General features: G+C 35.7%; 1 long non-coding RNA gene across 1 annotated transcript; it reads right to left on the bottom strand.

The window, feature by feature from the left end:
- Positions 1-11,357: 11,357 nt before the first annotated feature.
- Positions 11,358-13,183, bottom strand: LOC143637762 (uncharacterized). The gene is made up of 3 exons (XR_013155576.1): positions 13,123-13,183; positions 12,498-12,630; positions 11,358-11,423 (listed from the first exon to the last, which is right to left on the bottom strand). It is a non-coding gene; the product is annotated as an uncharacterized LOC143637762 (long non-coding RNA).
- Between the last annotated feature and the right edge of the window lie 1,124 nt (positions 13,184-14,307).

The following is a 14,307-nucleotide window of genomic DNA, read 5'->3' as shown; positions in this document are numbered from 1 at the left end:
ATGGAGTCCTTGCTTTTGTCAAGTCGGACACTTTGAGGACATCAACATTGACCAAGAAAGACATGACATGGAATTCCTAAGCACCCTCATGGTGGAATCAGCTTGTGCCTACGACTATTATCCCATTTAGAATGTGGTTACATATTTCACAGGGATGCTTTGTGATCCCTGGGTGAGGAACCAGAAAAGGATTTACAGGAGTGGCACATGAGTTGCATACGAAAAAATGTAAAAGATTCAACTAACATGAAAATAAGGAGCCCTGCCTTTCAGTGTGGAGAAAGTGATGTGATTAAAGCACAAAGATGATAAATCTTAAGATATATTTGGAGAGAGCCAATTGATTTTGATGAAAAGGTAGATCATAAAGAAAGGTTATAGGACCTCTTAAAGAGGTCCTATTTAAAGGGCCTGGGTTCAGATTATGGGACTCTTGCATACAAAATTGAGAAGTAGGGCCCTCAATTAGAAGCCATTAAATACATTTACCCAGGGTAGTAATATGATCAATTTTATCCACTAAGAAATACTAATCAGGTAGTGATATATTTCAGTACTGGGACTATCCACAGTGCCTAACACACAGAAACTGATAGGAACTATTTGTCAAATAGATGGATAGAATAAGAAGGCCCTTGGGAAATTTTTGCAATTGTCCTATTGAGAAATCAGCAGGAGCTTAATTTGGGTAGGAGTAATGGAAAGATATTAGACCAAAATCAATAGGATTTTGAAACAGGCTTTTATAAGGGGAAAGGAGACGGAGAACTGAAGAACGTAATTTTAATTTTCATCAAGCTCTACGATTAGACTCACTAGCAGGCTCTTTGGAGTATGTGAATTTGGATAAAATACAATCCACACTTTGAGGACCACTGGGACTCTTAGGGCACTTTAGGGAAAGTTACAAAAAATGCAACCTCCAGGAAAGAGGATTTACAACAAGACTCTGTCAGTTGTCCCTTTTGGACATAAAAAAATAGAAAAGTTTCCCCTTCCTCCAAGTTGATGCTGCCGAGGGAAGTTTTAGGGGGAATATAGAGTTGAGGAGGGACCAGGGTCCTGCATACCCTGAAATTGTTCACCATTAGTTGGGAGATATGTTATATGATAAAAGACTTCCCCCCCAAAATCTCAATGCATATCTGTTCTTTTAATGTTACCATCAACTCTGTACATTTGCAAGAAATATTAATATTTTGAAATCCCCATTTTATCTATAAGCAACACTGTCTATCTTGCCATAGGTTGCTGACCATTTTCAGAGTATAAAAATTCTCTCTACCTGTAGATTGGGTCATATAATCAACAAAATACAAATTTTGAAAAAGGTAGCTTTAGATAATTGATTTGTAAATATAGACTAGGGAGAAGGAGAAAAAAACACTTAAAAATTTTAAAAATGTTTAAAAGTAGTAACTACACTACTTTTGTCATTCCTTACTGATATTTAATATATGTCTTACCTACATCCCAAGACTCTGGGATTCAATCAAAAACAATAAGAAAAAATTAAACCTGAAAGTTTTAATTGCTTTATTTTTTTAAAAAGAAATCACCTTCACAAAAGAATGTCCTGTGCTGAGAAAGCCATTTTATATTATTCTTTCACACACTTAGTTAAAAAGGAACCTGTTTAATCTATTTATGAAATACTGCGTATTTGATTTTTAGTTGATCACACGGCAGAATTTCTTGCTAACTATTAACTAGGGAAAAATGCCTCTGTGTTTCCCTGGGAAAATCTATCATGGGGCTGAGGATGTGGCTCAAGTGGTAGCGCGCCCGCCTGGCATGCGTGTGGCCCGGGTTCGATTCTCAGCACCACGTACAAACAAAGATGTTGTGTCCGCCAATAACTAAAAAATAAATATCAAAAAATTCTCTCTGTCTTTCTCTCCTCTCTCACTCTCTATTAAAAAAAAAAAAAAAAGAAAATCTATCATGATAGAAAAAGTGTCCAGAAGCTAAGTATGCACCTACCTAATCAATTAGACAACCAAAAGAGCGGAAAAAAAACCTTGAAATACTGAAAATATTAAAATAAAAATAATTAAAATAGAAAATTCACCAAAAGAAAAACTACTGTAAAGACATTAAGTTCCACTGGTAATCAAAGAAAATTAAACTATAAAATATTAAATTTTATATATCTCATAGAATTAGAATAATAAAAATATCTAAAATTCTGGAAACACATAGCAAAATAAGTTTTTATATATTCAAAGTTTTTGGAAAATAAAGTTATAATAAGTATTGATAGTCTTAAAAATATACATATCATTTGAACCAGTTACCCAGATTCTGGAAATCTGTACCAAGGACATGATTCCATATATAGAAACATTTTTCAATACAAGCTCTTAGCTCTGGCTTACAATACATAGTCTTTATTGTGTTGAGGGACATTCCTTTGTATACCTAATTTACTTAAAGTTTTTATCATGAATGGAGGTGGAATTTTGTCAATTTTTTTCTGCTTTCATTGAGATGACCATACGAGTTTTGTCCTCTATTCCATAATATAGTGTATAATAGTTATTGATTTGCTTATGTTTGGCCATTTTTTCATCCCAATGATAAAACCCACCTAATCTTAATAAATTAAACTTTTAATGTTGAATTCAATTTTCTGAGGATTATTTTCAGAATTTTTTGTTGTTGTTGTTTTTTGCTTCATTGGTCATCAGAGATATTGGACTACAATTTTCTTTTCTTGTAATGTCCTTGTAAGGCTTTGGTTGTCAGGGTGATGCAAGTCTCATAAAGTAAATTTGGAAGTATTCCCTCTTCTTTGAGTTTTTTGGAAGAGTTTTAGAATGATTTACATTAGTTATTTAAATATTTGGTAGATTTCAGCTATGAAGCCATTCAGTAGAATTTGCATTATGTTGCCGTTGAATGGATGTGTATGTCTATGAAGTTCAATTGATCTAAAGTATAATTTTGCTGAAAGTGGAAAATTGATGCTCCTACTATTACAACATTGTAATTTATCTCTCCCTATCTATCTGTTAATTTCTGTTTATATAGTTAGGTCTTCCTATTGGAGATTCATATAATTTATAATCAGTATGTCTTCTTGATGAATTGCCCCATTGTCATTAATAATAGCACTCTTTATTTTTTAGTCTTTGACACAAAGTCTATTTTGCTTGATATAAGTACAGTTATCTCTGCTGTCTTTTGGTTTCCACTTGCTTGGTATATCTTCTTCATTTCTTCACTTTTAGAACTATGTGTGTTCTTAGAAGTGAGCCGAATCTCATGTAAACAGCATAGAGTTGAGTCTTTTTTAAAACTCCATTCAGTCAGTCTATACCTTTAGATGGAAGAAATTAATCTTTTACATTTAAAGTAATTAATTAAAGATAAGGATTTACTATTGCAATTTTGTTAATTTTTTTTCTGGTAGTTTTTCCCTTTCTTCCTGTCTTCTATTGTCCTCTGTGGTTTGGTGCTTTTTATTTGTAATAAGGGGCTTTGAATTCTTTCTTCTTATCTCTTGTGTACCTACTGAAAGTTTCTGCTTTGTGATTATCATGAGGCTTACCTAAAATATGACTATACATTCATTTTAGCAGTGATTGTTATATTTTTGTATGTTTTTTTATGTTACCAATTAACTTTTTTTTTCTTTCATCTTGAACAACTTTAACATTTCCTGTAAGGCTGATCTAGTGGTGATGAACTCCCTCAACTTTTGTTTGTATGAGTGAGTCTTATTTCCTCCTCATTTCTGAAGAATAGCTTTTTTTAAATGATTTTGGTTGGTAGTTTTTTCTCTCAGTACTTTGTATTTTCCTGTTATCTCATAGCCAATAAAACTTTTTTCTGAGAAATCTACCAATAGTAGTATTGAGGCTCCTTTGTATGTGATATGCTTCATTTCTCATGATACTTTCAGAATTACTCGTCTTTGAATATAATGTGAACTTTTCTTTGTATTGAATTTGGAGACCCCTGAGCATCCTGTTCCTGAACGTAGTCATCTTTTCCAGATTTAGAAAGTTTTCAGCCATTATTTTTTAAAATATGCTTTGCAGCCCTTTTTCACTCTCTTATACTTCTTAAATTTATGCAAATGCAGTTATTTGAGTGGTGTCCAATAATTTTTAAACCTTTTTATTCTTATTTCTTTTTCTCTAGCTGATAATCGCAAATGTCCTGGATTGAGTTCACTGGTTCTTTTCTCTGCTTCATCAAATCTGCTAATAAAGATTTCTATTGAATTTTTCAGCTCTGTTGTACTCTTCACCTCAGATAGCTTTTTTATTGTTTTTTTTTTATGTAAAACTTCTTGATTTTTTACTGTATTGTTTTCCAAACCTTAATTTTCTATGCACATTTTTTATTTTTATTTTTTATTTATATATGACAGCAGAATGCATTACAATTCTTATTACACATATAGAGCACAATTTTTCACATCTCTGGTTGTATAAAAAGTATATTCACACCAATTTGTGTCTTCATACTTGTACTTTGGATAATAATGATCATCACATTCCACCATCATTAATAACCCCATGCCCTTCCCATCCCCTCCAACCCCTCTGCCCTATCTAGAGTTCATTTATTCTTCCCATTTATTCCCTCTCCCTATCCCACTATGAATCCACCTCCTCAAATCAAAGAAAACATTCAGCATTTGATTTTGGGGGATTGGCTAACTACCCTTAGCATTACCTTCACTAATTCCATCAATTTACCTGAAAATGCCATGGTTTTATTCTCTTTTATTAATGAGTTATATTCCATTGTGAATATATGTCACGTTTTTTATCCATTCATCTATTGAAGGGTATCTAGATTGGTTCCACAATTTAGCTATTGTGATGTGTTTTGCTGTAAACATTGATGTGGCTGTGTCCCAGTAGTACGCTGTTTTTAAGTCCTTTGGGTATAGTGCAAGGTGAGGGATAGCTGTGTCAAATGGTGGTTCCATTCCCAATTTTCCAAGAAATCTCCATACTGTTTTCCATATTGGCTGCACCAATTTGCAGTCCCACCAGCAATGTATGAGTGTACCTTTTCCCCACATCCTCACCAACACTTATTGTTGTTTGTCTTCATAATAGCTGCCATTCTGCCTGGAGTGAGATGAAATCTTAGAGTGGTTTTGATTTGCATTTCTCTAATTGCTAGTGATGATGAACATTTTTTCATGTATTTGTTGATTTACTGTATATCATCTTCTCAGAAGCGTCTCTTCAGGCCCTTGGCCCATTTATTGATTGGGTTATTTGGAGATTTTTTTTGGGGGGGGTGTCTAGCTTTTTGTGTTCTTTATATACCCTGGAGATTAGTGCTCTATCTGATGTGTGAGGGGTAAAGATTTGCTCCCAAGATGTAGGCTCTCTATTCACCTCACAGATTGTTTCTTTTGCTGAGAAGAAACTTTTTAGTTTGAGTCAATTCCATTTATTGATTCTTGATTTTAATTCTTACGCCAAAGTAGTCATATTAAGGAAGTTGGGGCCTAATCCCACATGATGGAGATTAGGGCCTCCTTTTTCTTCTGTTAGACACAGAGTCTCTGGTTATGTTTCTAAGTCCTTGTTCCATTTTGAGTTGAGTTTTGTGCATAGTGAGAGATAGGCATTTAATTTCACTTTGTTGCATATGGATTTCCGGTTTTCCCAGCACCATTTGTTGAAGAGGCTCTTTTCTCCAATGCATGTTCTTGACACCTTTGTCTAATATAAGATAATTGTAGTTTTGTAGGTTAGTCTCTGTGTCCTCTATTCTGTACCATTGGTCTACCAATCTGTTTTGGTGCCAATACCATGCTGTTTTTGTTACTATTGTTCTGTAATTTAAGGTCTGGTATGGTGATACCACCTGCTTCACTATTCCTGCTAAGGATTGCTTTAGCTATTCTGGGTCTCTTATTTTTCCAGATGAATTTCATGACTGCCTTTTCTATTTCTATGAGGAATGTCATTGGAATTTTGATCAGAATTGCATTAAATCTGTGTAGTGCTTTTGGAAGTATGGTCATTTTGATAATATTAATTCTGCCTACCCAAGAACAAAATAGATCTTTCCATCTTCTAAGGTCTTCTTTGATTTCTTTCTTTAAGGTTCTATAATTTTCATTATATAGATCTTTCACCTCTTTTGTTAAGTTGATTCCCCCCTCCCCTTTTTTGAGGCTATTGTAAATGGGATAGTTTTCCTCATTTCCCTTTCTGAGGATTTGTCACTGATATACAGAAATGCCTTTGATTTATGGTTGTTGATTTTATACCCTGCTACTTTTCTGAATTCATTCACTAGTTCTAGAAGTTTTCTGGTGGAACTTCTAGGGTCTTCCAGGTATAGAATTATATCATCAGCAAATAGTGCCAATTTGAGTTCTTCTTTTCCTATGTGTATCCCTTTAATTTCTTTTGACTGTCTAATTGCTCTGGCCAATGTTTCAAGAACTATGTTAAATGGTAGTGGTGAAAGAGGGCATCCCTGTCTTATTCCAGTTTTTAGAGGGAATGCCTTCAACTTTTCTCCATTTAGAATGATGTTGGCCTGGGGCTTAGCATAGATAGCCTTTATGATGTTGAAATATGTTCCTATTATCCCTAGTTTTTCTAGTGTTTTGAACATAAAGGCCTGCTGCATTTTGTCAAATGCTTTTTCTGCATATACTGAGATGATCGTATGATTCTTATCTTTAAGTCTATTGATGTGATGAATTACATTTTACTGATTTTTGTATGTTGAACCAAACTTGCATCCCTGAGATGAATCCCACTTGATCATGGTGCACGATCTTTCTGATATGTTTTTGTATTCTATTTGCCAGAATTTTATTGAGAATTTTTACATCTATGTTCATTAGAGATATTGGTATAAAATTTTCTTTTATTGATGTGTCTTTGCCTTGTTTTGGAATCAGAGTGATATTGGCCTCATAGAATGAGTTTAGAAGTGCTGCCTTTTTTTATTTTCTGAAATAAATTGGAGAGTATTGGTATTAGTTCTTCTTTAAAGGCCTTATAGAACTCGGCTGTGTATCCATCAGGTCCTGGGCTTTTCTTGGTTGGTAGACTTTTGAGATGTAGTATTAAGTCATTTATTTGTTGACTTTTTCTTCTTTAAGGAAAGAACTCCATGAAATGAACTTTCTTCTTAGAACTGTTATTTCATAGTGTTCCAGAGATTTCAATATGTTGTATCTGTGTTCTCATTCACCTCTGAAATTTTTTTAATCTCCTCCTTGATGTCTTCTATAACCTATTGTTCATTCAATATCATATTATTTAGTCTCCAGGTGTTGGAGTGGATTTTATTTCTTATTTTATCAATAATTTCTAAAAATTTTATTCCATTATGATCTGATAGATTTCAGGGTAGTATCTCTACTTTTTTGTATTTGCTAAGAGTTTCTTTATGGCATAGTATATGGTCTATTTTAGAGAAGGATCCATGTGCTGCTGAGAAGAAAGTATATTGTCTCATGAAAGAATAGAATATTCTATATATATATATATATCAGTTAAGCCTAAGTTATTGATTGTATTATTGAGTTCTATAGTTTCTTTGTTTAGCTTTTGTTTGGAAGATCTATCTAGTGATGAAGGAGGTGTGTTAAACTCATCTAAAATTATTGTGTTCTGATCTATTTGACTCTTGAACTTGAGAAGAGTTTGTTTGATGAACATAGCTGCTCCATTGTTTGGGGCATATATATTTATAATTATTAAGTTTTGTTGGTGTATGGTTTCCTTGAGCAGTATGTAGTGTCCTTCTTTATTTTTTTAAATTGGCTTTAGTTTGAATGGTATACTTTATTTGATATGAGGATGGAAACCCCTACTTGGTTCCACAGTCCATGTGCGTGGTATGATTTTTCCCAACGCTTCACTTTCAGTCTATGGATGTCTTTTTCTATGTGATGAGTCTGTTGGACACAGCATACTGTTGAGTCTTTTTTTTTTATCCAGATTGCTGGTCTATATGTCTTTTGATTGGTGATTTTATGCCATTAACATTCAGGGCTATTATTGAGACATGATTTGTATTCCCAGCCATTTTTATTTATTTTTTGTATTTAATGTGACTTGATTTCTCCTCTGATTAGATTTTCCTTTAGTGTAATCCCACCCTCTGCTGATTTTCATCATTGTTTTTCATTTCCTCTTCTTGGAATATTTTGCTGAGAATGTTCTGTAGTGCAGGCTTTCTAGCTATAAATTCTTTTAACTTTTGTTTATCATGGAAGGTTTTTATTTCATCATCAAATCTAAAGCTTAGTTTTGCTGGATATAAGATTCTTGGTTGGCATCTATTTCCTTTCAGACCTTGGTATATGTTGTTTCATGATCTCCTGGCTTTGAGGGTCTGGGTTGAAAAATCTGCTGAGATACAAATTGGTCTGCTCCTACATGTTACCTGATTCTTCTCTCTTGTGGCTTTTTAGATTCTATCCTTTCTCTGTATGCTAGGCATTTTCATTATAATGTGCCTTGGTGTTCTCTATTAGAGCTATTTTAATCTCTTTGGACAAAGTCATAATTCCCTGATTCTCTCTCTATTTTTTTTTTTTTTTTTGTCTTTTGTTTGTGGTTTTACCAGGGATTGAACTCAGGGGCACTCAACCACTGAGCCATGTCCCCAGCCCTATTTTGTATTCTATTCATTTAGAGACAGAGACTCACTGAGTTGTTTAGCATCTCTTTTTTGCTGAGACTGGCTTTGAACTTAGATCCTCCTGCCTCAGCTTTCTAATCTGCTGGGATTACAGATGTGTGCCACCACACAAGTCTTTCTTCTCCTTCCTTCTTCTCCTTCCTGCACTTTTCGCAGTTAGAATTGGTCTCACTCACCCTTTGAGTTCCTCAACAATTTGTTGTCTGCTTCACTAGGGTCTTTATAATACTAGTGTCATTTGATTTTTTGTCCGTGCATTTGAAAAAGCAGCCAACTCTTCCAGACTTTATAGGTGTTCTTCACTACTGAGTAAAAATTATCTGGGATTCTGGATGGGCTAGTTGGTAATTATCACAGGCAAGCAGACTTTGCTATTGGGATCTTTAGCCAGGCTAGTCCATTGTCTTTGCTCTGAGAGCATGTGGGGTTATTGGATAGGCTCCACTATCTAATGAAACCACTGGCTAGACTCTGCAATGAGGCAGAGCTACTGGCTGGGCACTGCAATTGTCTCTTTTTAGGCAGAGATGCAGGCTGCATTCATTAGTCAGGTAGTATTGCTGTATTTGGACAGGGTCACAGTCTGGGCTCCAATGATACAGCTGTTGCTTGGGACAAAGAGGAGCAGAAATTATGATCAATGGGTATGTATAGCTGAGACTTGTCTCTCTGCATAAGAATAGCTTTAGGGTGGGTAGGCTTATATGAGGATGGAATGATTGCATGTTTGGACTCCCATACTGGGTGGAGGCAGCCTCTATGCTCTGAAGAAATGCACAGAGAGACTCAGGTTGGTTCTGAGACTGGGAAGAATGACTGTCTAAACATTCAAGCCAGGTATAATTTTTCACTGTGTTTTTAGGAGCAGTCAGCTCAGCTTAATGGATGAGCTGTTCTCTGATCATCATTGCTGGAAGAAAACACAGAACTACTACCAAGATATTCATGCTCACCCTGTAGCCCGGCTGCCTTTCATTGTTTCTACCTGATTACAGGCAATCTAGCCATGTTTTTATTTTTATTGTGCCCCATGAGGCAAGACAGGAGTGGCCTGTTGGAAATATCCCACAATGCTGGGTAAACTAGATGTATATGTCCACTTCTCTTTTCCCAGTGTTGTAACTGTGGACCTAGGAGAATCCTCTCTGTGTGGCACCATGCCAACATTAGGGGGGGCAATGTGGTCAAAGTGAGACTTTCCTCTTATCATTCCAATGTGTTTCCTGATTTGGTTTTCATTCTGTTGTCCACCTTTTAAAATACCCTTTTGATTTCTTCTCTGATTCACGAGTTGTTTAGAAGTATGTTGTTCAGTTCATTGGGAATTTCCAGATAGTACTATTAAAGATTGTTAATTTAATTCCATTTTATTAAGCAATTCTCTGTCATCTCCCTTAACCCTTTGAAAGCAGCATCACTGAGAGTAGATAAATTTCTTACATGATAATCTACCAAAGAAGAGGTGGAGAGAGCTAATTTTTTAAGAGTGGCTAGTTTTCATTCACTAATTTGCATCACCTTGTTGCCTCAGAATTTTAGCTTTATTCTTAATATTGTCCTGTGGATATCAGAAAATTTGAGCACTTCTGATTTCTATTTCATAGGGGCAATGAGACAAGTGACAGTCTTCTCTGCAATTTCTCGTGTACAGGCAAAAGCACAAGTTAAATCATTCCCAATCCACTGTCTTTTAAACCAGCTACCCTCGACTGCCGCTACTCCCAGTCCCCATTCCACATGGGCACACCAGTCCCTGAGCATCTTTAACTTCCTCCATTCCTCATGTTCTGTCATGCTCAGTCCCTTTAACCATGGTTTCCATTTTTATGAAATGGTCTTCTCCTTTACTTGAACTGCTGAATTTTCTAAGTTTCTCCTTAATTGACTGTGGCACTTTCCGCAGTCAGAATTGGTCTCAGTCTCCCTTGGATTCCCTCAACAATTTGTTGTCTGCTCCACTAGGGTCATAATCTTGTGGTATTGCTATTCAGTTGCTTCCTTCTCTACTGAAACAACTGGGGACAGTGACTATACTCAAAACAGGGCTGCCACCTAGTGTGTGCTCAGTAAACCCTTGTGGAATAAAAAGATCCATATAAATATTAATTCCATTCAATCCAGACATCTACAGCACAGTGAACACATTTTTACAATGACAGTGAGTAGAGAAGTGAACAAGATTGAAGAAAGATTGAGATGTTAAATTTTCATGGATCCTATAAAAGCACAATAATTTCTTTTCTTGCCTCCAGATTATCCATTCTGATGTTTAGTGGTCATTTAAGAAACAAAGTGCCCTGGAAACACCAAAGAGTGTTTCAGAATTTCTCAAGTCACCAAGCTAACCTAGCCTTCAGTGTTGTAGCCATTCGAGATGGCTTTAATCTACAGCAACCAGATTTATTTATTTGTTTATTTATTGGTTGTAGTTGGACACAATACCTTAATTTTATTTATTTGTATGTGGTACTGAAGATCGACCTCACATGTGCTAGGCAAGCGCTCTACCTCTGAGCCACAACCCCAGCCCCCGTCAGTGATATTTTTTAACAGAATATTTCAGACAATGATATATAAAACTAAAGAAATATCTATAAATATTCACAAATAATCAGACTAAAAAAAAACAGAAATATCTGAGGATACTTTATTTGTTAGAGATATCTCACATAAAACTCTTGATCATTTTATTAATTTATAAGTTTTGTCAGTTGTAATAAAAACAAATCACACCAAACAATGACGACTCAGGTTGTCTTCTTCTCCTCCCTCTGAAACATACACAAAAATATATATTAAGTACTAATTAAATGAACAGGCGTAGAAGGTAATGGGCTCTATTACCTTATACCTTATGTCAGGGAAACAGTACATGAGGAAGCCTTCATGTGGCATTCTCTGAAGGCTTCGAAGTAAACTAAATTTTTTTTTTTGTATTAGTTGAATCACTAATTTAACATTTTAGGCATAATTTTGTCCTAGTGTATTTTTTTACAAAAGCTTCTAAAATTGAATTACATTTATTTTTAAGGCACTTCCTAGCATCTCTCTCACTATGGATGGATATTTGTGTAGAATCAATATTATATTTAGCCTCATCTGGATTCGTTGCTACCTGAAGGAATTTAAACTCCCAAGGCAGCACGAGTTCTTGAAATCAGTTTTGGACCCTGTAAATTAATAAAAACAATCAGAAAAAGGAATAGACGACTGTGCCAGTCCTACAGGTCACTCTGTAGAATCTGGAGTGAATTCACAGGTTTGTATCATTAGTCAATTGAGAAATTAAGGAGTTAAACTCTAAGGTCAACAAGTTGGGACAGTAGAAGCCAGAGAGGGGAAAAAAAATGTGTAGTCAACTACAAATTAAGCTAAAATTACGAAGCAATTGGTTTAAGACAATTCTTAGTGACTGCTCTGTTGGTATACAAAGGCATGCTCCTAAATGAGTTCAAAACATTTTTTAAATTCTCTCAATATCCTGTTTGTGCAATTAATTTGTTAAATCTTTTTAATCCCTTTAACAATATGAATAAATTTTAGGCCAAAAAAACATTTAAATTGTCATCACTTCTTAGAGAGTAACTTACTAGTTATCTCTACTAGGAAATAAATCAAAATTGCCAACTTACCATATAAAATTAGAATTCTTCCTAATATTCCTAATATTTTAGTGGAAAAAAATGTGATTTAAAAAAAATCATGAAACTCTTCAATCTATTTCTAAATAATATTTAAATGTCTCTCATTATTCTAAAGTTATCCATCGATAGATTATTGTTCTCCCTTTTTCACCACAGAAAACTCCACACCAAGGTTTGCATGTGAAAATGAGCTGTGCTCACCTCTTCTGCAAAGCAGACTTCCTGCTCCTGGCCCTGGCAGCATGTCTCCAAAAGCCCAGAGAAATCTGCAATGACAGCCTCAAGCTGTTCCTCTGTTATTTGTGGCTTTTGCTTCACAAGGTTAATGAGAAACCTATGGTTTTAAACAACACAGAATAAGAGAGAAGTCTGTTATTCGCTAGTATTTTTCTACAGCTTCCTCCTAGAGAATTTTCAAAGCTCTAGTTACCCTCAGCCCAAACCATCAGTCCATCAAACTTTCTCCAGTCTTAGCGCACACACCTGTCTAAAGCGCTCTCATCAGAAAGACTGAGGCTGGTCACATGCCAACTTTCCACTGGTCTGGACTTTTGTAGAATATAGATCAAACACTACTTTATGATTCTGTCATACTTCTTTGTAGTGAAGTGTGGTCTTTTTCTTACTTGCCTAGATTATCCTTTGCTGTTCTCTCCTCTAAAGTGTGTCTTATCCATACTCAAAGGCCCAGATTTCCAGACCCTGCCACCCACCATGATCACAACTTTACTTAGCACTGGTAGCACCAATTACCCCTGTACTACTCACTTAGCAATGCTTTCTCACTGATGGGCCTGATTCTGGACTCTCATGGAGGAATGCTTACCTTGCTCATTGTTCAGCAGGGAAGTCCTAACATAGAACACTATGTATTAGGACAAAGTGCTGTAAGAACACTGGCAAGCTCAATGTCCTTGCTTCTTTGACAGGAACTTATTCCCCTGTTAGTACAAGGTCAGCCTGTGTGGCAGGTTCTGAACTCCTGGTGTCTGGACTCCTGAAATATGATATGTTGTATCACCTCTGGCCTATTATGACTGTTATATGTAAATTGGCATACACTCACTATAAAAGCTATTTTTGCTGCACAATAAAGCAGACAGAAGTTCCCTGAAACTGTTTTGGGAGGGGTTTCTCCTTCACCTCAAGCTCCCCCACAGGAAGGGCAGGCTCCTCAGCAGGAATTAGTGTTGCCTGGAGCAATTAGGAGAGCAGGCAAGAGTCTTAAAACATGCCTCAGACTGTGATGGAGAAAAAAAGGGGAAGAACAGGTTTTCCAATGAAGGAAGACTCTACAAAGCAAATGAGTTTTAACATGCATGGGTGTTTGGAGAACGTAAGTTCCACTGTCTTGCATTACCGTCATCATTGCAGAATGGCTCCTACAATTAATGCAATGTGTACTTCATTTCTGAACACCCATGCCACAAGGTTGAATCAAATGTGATTATTCTCTATAAAGCATACTGTAAAAACAGACTCAATTATGTGCCTCCTGTGCTTGCAATAGAAGTAACCACACTCACTGCAAAGATACACTTAAATCTCCCTAAATAGATTGTTCATTTTCCCTTAGCCCCAAAATGCATTAAAACAGAGAGAATTTTTCTAAACAGGAGATTGTCTGCCCTAGTGAATTTTTCCAGACTAAACTTCCAATGAGTCTATGAGAACAGAACTATTTGAAAAAATAAGTGTTTTGGGGGATAATATGTTGCACTACTCAGCCCAGGAGTTGTAGTATGCAAGATACAAGTTTCAACTGCTACTTGGTATTGCTGGTCTCCTCCATACTAGCAAAAGACAATTTCTTACTCTTGTATCATTGCTTGCAGTGCAACACCCTGAGGTGGGAACGTATGATGGAAGATGAATTTATCAGCAGAGAATGATGGAGGAACATAGATCTCATCTATCACCAAGCTGCTGAAATGTGGCCTATGAAGAATTGCAATACTGACCAATACCAGGTTGAATCAAATATGATTGTTCTCTATAAAACATACTGTAA

The sequence above is a fragment of the Callospermophilus lateralis genome, chromosome 8 (genome assembly GCF_048772815.1).
Source record: "Callospermophilus lateralis isolate mCalLat2 chromosome 8, mCalLat2.hap1, whole genome shotgun sequence".
Taxonomy (NCBI): domain Eukaryota; kingdom Metazoa; phylum Chordata; class Mammalia; order Rodentia; family Sciuridae; genus Callospermophilus; species Callospermophilus lateralis.
Note: the sequence above shows the minus strand (reverse complement) of the source record. Positions and strands in the feature narration are given on the sequence as shown.